This window comes from Gastrolobium bilobum, unplaced genomic scaffold (assembly GCF_033153095.1).
Source record: "Gastrolobium bilobum isolate Gb01-03AN ecotype WA unplaced genomic scaffold, APGP_CSIRO_Gbil_v1 utg81323, whole genome shotgun sequence".
NCBI lineage: Eukaryota > Viridiplantae > Streptophyta > Magnoliopsida > Fabales > Fabaceae > Gastrolobium > Gastrolobium bilobum.
Genome location: NW_026895711.1, coordinates 39,826 through 47,492, shown reverse-complemented (window position 1 = coordinate 47,492; position 7,667 = coordinate 39,826).

Below are 7,667 nucleotides of genomic sequence, written 5' to 3'. Positions count from 1 at the left end.
GTAACAATTTGGAATCAAGTTATTTTAGTGATTAACACTTCATAAACCATATGTTTCCCAGAAAATCCTAGAACATAACATGATTTAATCCCATACAACCTTGAAAACATGAATTTCCCTACTTGCTCCATATAATCTCAGTGAAATGGCAAACACTTGGCATGCATTGTTACATTTGGGATTTTTGAAACAATTAATTCAAATTTCCACAAGAATTTTCAACACAGACATCAAGAAAATCAACATGCTATCACATTGGAGTATTGAGATCAGACTTATCCTACATTTGCAATCATCATCGAATAAGGAGAAATAGAGAATATCGATGGTTACCTTGTCTCCTGCCATTTGATGAATTGAGGAATTGCAAGAAAATAAATCTAGAACTCCTAGCTCCGAACAATCTTTCTGAAAATCCCGAATTACCTACCCAAAATCAGAACCCTAGCTTGTGGCAGCCACAAATACACAATGGTGAATGATGGTTTGTTGTGGTGGAGTGGAATGATGTGGTGGTGTTTCACGGTGGAAGCTGGGTGGTTTTTGGTGTGATGAAGAGGAAGAAGAAACCGTTTAAGATTCAGGTGAAGCCAAAGGGATAGAAATTGTGTCCCTATTCACATGCTCTCCATGATAAAATTTCAATCTACTCCCATTGACCTTAAAAGGTCTTTCAACATTGAGAGAAGAGATTTCAACCGTACCATATGGAAATACATTTTTCACAATAAAAGGACTAGACCAACGAGATTTGAGCTTACCTCGAAACAACCTCAGTCGAGAGTTGTATAGTAATACCTGTTGTCCCGGCACAAATTCCTTGGGTTGAATCTTTCTGTCGTACCACTTCTTTGTTTTATCTTTGTAGATTCTGGCACTCTCATAGGCAGAATTTTTGAACTCATCAAGCTCACTCAATTGAGCCTGTCTTTTCTCGAAAGCTTTTGTTGAATCAAAATTTAAAAATTTGATAGCCCAGAAAGCTCTATGCTCCAACTCCACAGGTAGATGGCAAGATTTTCCAAATACCAACTGATAAAGTGACGTACCAATAGGAGTTTTGAAAGCAGTCTTATATGCCCACAAAGCATCATCCAACCGCTTGGACCAATCCTTCAAAGAGTTCCCAACAGTTTTCTCGAGAATCCTCTTCAACTCTCTGTTAGAAACTTCCACTTGACCACTTGTTTGAGGATGATAAGGTGTAGCAACCTTATGTTTAACACCATACTTAGCCAGTAGGTTATCAAACTGCTTGTTACAAAAATGAGTACCTCCATAACTTATTATTGCCCTCGGTACACCAAACCTTGTGAAAATATTCTTTCTCAAGAAATTTACAACCACCTTAGCATCATTGGTGGGAAGAGCAACATCCTCAACCCACTTGGAGACATAATCAACAGCAATAAGGATGTATTGGTTGGAGAATGATGAAGAAAATGGTCCCATAAAATCTATCCCCCATACATCAAATAGTTCTACCTCTAATATGCTATTCAGAGGCATTTCATCCTTGCGGGAAATGTTTCCAGCTCTTTGACATTTATCACATCTTTCAACATAATCTCTTGCATCTTTGAATATCGTAGGCCAATAATAACCACTCTGTAGAACTTTTTGAGCGGTTCTATTGCCTTCAAATTGTCCTCTATAGTCTGATGCATGGCAGTGCCACAGGATCTCATGAACTTCAAATTCTGGCACACACCTTCTTATAATTCCATCAGCACACTGGAAATACAGATAAGGATCATCCCAATGAAATCTCCTTGCATCTCTAAGGAACTTCTTCTATTGTTGCCTAGTGAGGTTGGGAGGCAACTCTTTTATCACCTTGTAATTGGCAATATCTACGAACCAAGGAGGTACAAATATACCATTACTCTTTCATCAGGAAAATGGTCATTTATTTCTCTTTCAGGACCATCTTGCAATTCTTTCTCCTGGATTCGTGACAAATGATTTGCCACCTTGTTCTCCACTCTAGCTTTATCTCGGATCTCCAAGTCAAACTCTTGAAATAAGAGCATCCACCTTAGCAAACGAGGCTTGGCATCCTGCTTATTCATCAAGTACTTGATAGCAGAGTGGTCAGTAAACACAATCACCTTGGAACCCAACAGATAAGATCTAAATTTGTCTAAAGCATATACTACTGCTAGCATTTCCTTTTCAATTGTGGCATAATTTACTTGTGCCTCATTTAAAATTTTGCTAGCATAGTATATAACATGTAACAATTTATTCTTTCGTTGGCCAAGGACTGCACCTATAGCATAGGCACTAGCATCACACATGAGCTCAAAAGGTAAACTCCAATCAGGAGCTACAAGCATGGGAGTTGTAGTGAGCTTTTCTTTCAAAAGATTAAAAGCTTTAAGGCATGCATCATCAAATTGAAATTCAGAATCCTTTTCTAAAAGTTGGCTCAAAGGTTTAGCTATTTTAGAAAAGTCTCTTATATATCTCCTGTAAAACCCAGCATGTCCTAAGAAACTTCTAATACTAGTCACATTATTATGAGGAGGTAGTTTTTCAATTAACATCAATTTTGCTCCATCTACCTGAATCCCTTTTTCAAATATTTTATGACCTAAGACAATTCCCTCTCTTACCATAAAATGACATTTTTCCCAGTTAAGTACAAGGTTTGTTTCTTGGCATCTTTTTAAAACATGAGTTAAGTTTAACAAACATAAATCAAAACAAGAGCCAAAAATGGAAATGTCGTCCATAAATACCTCAAGGTTTTTCTCCACCATGTCAGAAAAGATGGAAAGCATGCACCTCTGGAATGTGGCAGGTACATTACATAGACCGAACGGCATCCGTCTATAAGCAAAGACTCCAAAAGTGAAGGTGAAGGCTGTTTTCTCTTGGTCTTAAGACTCCAAAAGCAAAGACTCCTAAGAAACTTCTAATACTAGTCACATTATTATGAGGAGGTAGTTTTTCAATTAACATCAATTTTGCTCCATCTACCTGAATCCCTTTTTCAAATATTTTATGACCTAAGACAATTCCCTCTCTTACCATAAAATGACATTTTTCCCAGTTAAGTACAAGGTTTGTTTCTTGGCATCTTTTTAAAACATGAGTTAAGTTTAACAAACATAAATCAAAACAAGAGCCAAAAATGGAAATGTCGTCCATAAATACCTCAAGGTTTTTCTCCACCATGTCAGAAAAGATGGAAAGCATGCACCTCTGGAATGTGGCAGGTACATTACATAGACCGAACGGCATCCGTCTATAAGCAAAGACTCCAAAAGTGAAGGTGAAGGCTGTTTTCTCTTGGTCTTCTGGTGCCACTGGGATTTGGTTGTACCCAGAATATCCATCCAGGAAACAGTAATAAGTTTGACCCGCCAATCTTTTCAACATCTGATCAACAAAAGGAAGTGAGAAGTGATCATTCCTTGTGGCAACATTTAACCTCCGATAATCCACACACATTTTCCAACCAGTAATGGTTCTAGTTGGAATAAGTTTTTTTTTCTCATTGTGGACTACAGTGATACCTCCCTTTTTCGGAACAATTTGCACCGGGCTCACCCAAGCAATATCCGAAATCGGCTAAATCATACCAGCATCAAGAAGTTTCACAACTTCTTTCCTCACAACTTCCTTCATTGTTGGATTGAGCCTCCTTTGAGGCTGTCTTACTGGTCTAATCTCATCCTCCATGAGGATTTTGTGAGTACAGAATGAGGGATTAATACCCTTCAAATCAGAAATTGACCATCCTATAGCAGTCTGATGGTTCTTCAACACTGTAATCAATCTTGTTTCTTGCTCAGAAGATAATCCCTTGTTAATGATGACAGGGTAAGTCTTCTATTCACCCAAGAAGATATATTCAAGAGTTTCTGGAAGTTCCTTCAACTCCACCTTTGGGGCACCATCTTCCTTGTCAGAATCTTTCGTTTCAACAACTTCAAATACCTCATTTTTTTCTTCCTTAAAAGGAACCAATTCATGCACTTCAAGTTCTTCCTCAGACTGTTGACTAGAAGAATTTTCTTCTTCCACCACTTGCTCTAGAATATCAAGTCGAAAACAATCGCATTTATCAGAAGATTGTTTCATGGAGTCAAAGACGTTAATGGTGATGGTCTCATCATTCATCCTCAACTCAAGCTTGCCATTTTCAACATCAATCATGGCTCGAGCAATAGCCAAGAAAGGTCTACCCAATAACAAAGGCATTTCAGTACCATCTTCCATATCTAACACCACAAAATCTGCTAGGAAGATGAACTTGTCCACTTTAACAAGAACATCTTCAATAATACCACTCGGTCTCCTCAAAGATCTATCAGCAAGTTGAAGCGAAACCATAGTGGGTTTTAATTCAGTAATTCCCAGAGATTTGCAAACAGATAACAACATCAGATTAATACGTGCCCCAAGATCACACAATGCTCTGCCAACATCAGTATTACCAATAGCAATGCGAATATTGAAGCTCCCTGGATCACTGAGTTTGGGTGAAAACTTCTTCTGTATGATGGCACTACACTCCTCAGTGAGTGTTACTGTCTGGCATTCCTGCAGCTTATGTTTTCTTGATAACTAGTCCTTCATGAACTTGGCATAATTGGGCATGTTAGCCAAAGCTTCAGCAAAATGTATGTTTACCTGCAACTTCTTGAAGATATCAAGAAATCTTGCATATTGCTGCTTTTGAGCATCTTTCTTGAATCGTTCTGGATAAGGTGCCATGGCTCTCACATATTCCGGATTCAGCTCAAATTTCTTCTTTTCAGCAATAATGGGTAGCTCCTCTTCTTTACCTTTCTGAACAGGTTTCTCAACATCAGATGGAATCACCACCTCTTTTTCTGGCTCCTCAACCGCCTTAAGCTTCTCATCAGCTTCCACATTTGTGTTTGGCTTTTTTGGAGCTGCTACAACTTTACCACTTCTAGTTGTGATAGCCATACAATCCTCCTTGGGATTAGTAACTGTATTGCTAGGGAAGGTACCTGGAGTTCTGTCAGCCATTTGTTTAGCCAACTGGCCAATTTGATTCTCCAAATTTCTGATAGAAGCCTGTGTATTCTTGGTATTTGCCCGAGTCTCTTCCATAAAAGCATTAGAATCTTGGGCCATTTGTCCCATTAGCTTCTCCAAATCAGAAGGTTCCTTAGGTGGAATTAGTGGAGGCTGCAAATAATTATTAGACTTGAAATCAAGTCCAGTTCCCTGTACCCTCCTCTGAAAATTATTGCCTCCAGAAGGAAAATTTTCATTCCTAGGGATATTTTGTGGCTGAGGTCTCTGATCATACCAAACGCCATTAACATGCACTTGTTAAGGAGGATCAGAAGATAGCAAAGTAGGACATTCATTAGATTCATGATTGTCCTTGCAGTACTCACAAACAACTGCAACAGCTTTAGTCTGAACACTAGAAAGTTGCATCTTGTCAAGCCTCTCTGTCAGAGTTGCCATTTGTTGAGACAACAATTTGTTTTCAGCTAGCATTGCATAATTACCTTCCAGCTGAAGGATACCTCTCTTAGGCTTTGTTGACAACACTTCATTTTCATTGGCAGCCATCCTCTCAATCAACTCAAGAGTCTCGTTTTCTCCCAGAGTTTTAATAGTGCCACCAGTTGCACCATTCAACACCATCCGAATCTCAGGTTTGCAACCATTGAAGAAGATTCTAACCTGATTACCAGCAGTCAAGTTATACTGAGGACACCTCCTCATTAAATCCTTGAACCGGTTCCATGTTGCACACATTGATTCACCCTCAGATTGAGTGAAATTGGTGATATCATTCACCATCTGGTTGTACCTCTCCATCGAGAAGAACTCAGCAAAGAACTTTTGTGATAAATCATCCCAGGTTGGAATGCTTGCTGCAGGCTGCCTTTCCAACCAACTAAGAGCCTTCCCCTTAAGAGCAAAAGGGAACAATCTCAACCGGATTGCATCATGAGACACCTGAGGGTGTTTGGTGGAGTCACAGATCATCATGAATCTGTCAATAAATCGGTGAGGATCTTCACTCTCCTCTCCTCCAAACTGAGCTCTCTCCACCAATTGAATATGGGAAGACTTGAGCTCCCAATTGTTGGCAACATTTGGCTGAACAATACTCGCGTTGGGCCTGTTGAACGAGGGAATCAAGATAGTATCCATGAGTGGATTATCTTCTTCATTGTTCCCTGCCATGGTGTGTGTTTCTTCAGACAGAATCCCTAACTCGTTGAATGTAAGCTTCTTCCGAGCAAGTTTTCTGTATCTCTTTTCAGTCTTTGTAATCTCCAAATCAAGTGAAAATTCTGGCTTTTTACCTCGCATACAACGCAGAAAAGAGACTAGTAGCACTGTTCAAATATCACAAAAAAATCAAAAATAAAAATAAAATTCAATCTTAAAGATCAAAATTAATTAATATAAGAAATGCCAATCCCCGGCAACGGCACAAAAAAACTTGATGCTTCCCGGCAAGTATACCGATCGCACAAGTAATATAATGATAAGAAAAGTTCGTCTCCACAAGGATTGTGATCGTACATCAAATAATCGTCCTTTCAAGAATGGAGGAGTTCAAATAGTTTGTGACAAATATTGTCGATTTGTGTAAAAGTGAGAACTGAAAATAAAGACTTGTTTTTGGCTTTCTGTTATAAGAAATAGAACAATAAAAATGAGAATTGATTTGTGAAAATATGAGAGGAGGCATTGTAGCTAGAGTGCACTCACCATATGATCCCCACTTCTTTCTTTGGATTGATTTAAAAATACTTATTTATATAAATGCTCAGATAATTATCATCTAGAATTAATTAGTTAAATTCAAATCCCTTGACAATTTAACCCTTTAACCTCAATTGGAGTCCTAATCCCTCAGCTTCTAGTGCTTCATCCTCTCCATTCGGGTAACTGCAATCTAATCTTATTCCTTCTTCAACCGTTTCACACGAAGGGTCTCTCTTTTCCTTCTCTCAACCGTCCGGGCATCACTCTACAAACACCATCTTCTAGTGCTTCATCCTCTCCCTTCGGGTAACTGCAATCTAGGGCTTGCTTCTCCATTCTTGGGTTCTGCTTATCAGGTTACTTTTGTTGCCCATTTTTTTGTTTTGTGGTAAATCTTTGATTTCATTCTTCCTCCTCTCACCGATTGCATTCTTTTCTGTATGAGTCTAGGTATTTACTCGATTTCTTTTTCGTTTGTCTTTCTTGATTTTTTTTTTGGTTGGCCTTTTAATCGGTTGCACGTCCCCCATTTCCATTTCTTTTTATCGATTTGTCTCTGCCATTCTGCAAAAAAAATTTCTTCCTTTCGTTTTCTATGACTGTTCTCTGCCTTTCATGATTTAATTTTTTTTGAAATTATTACGGCTACTCATAACATGCCTCTGGTTCATGAACACTGACTGCTGTATGAAATTTGTTTTTTGCTTTGGGACCAATTGCTCTATGTGACATTCGGTATGTGTAAAATAGTGGATGCACTTATGCATAAAGGTTGTCCACCGAATGAGTCATTTCTATTTACACACAGCGGACTCAATTCCCATTCCCATTTCGTGATTTTTTTGGCATCTGATTTATCTGATTTTGATATCCCACTCGTGTAAATTTTCTTTAATTTCGGTACAATATTTGGCTGCAGCTTTGTATTTCTGATATGTCTACTA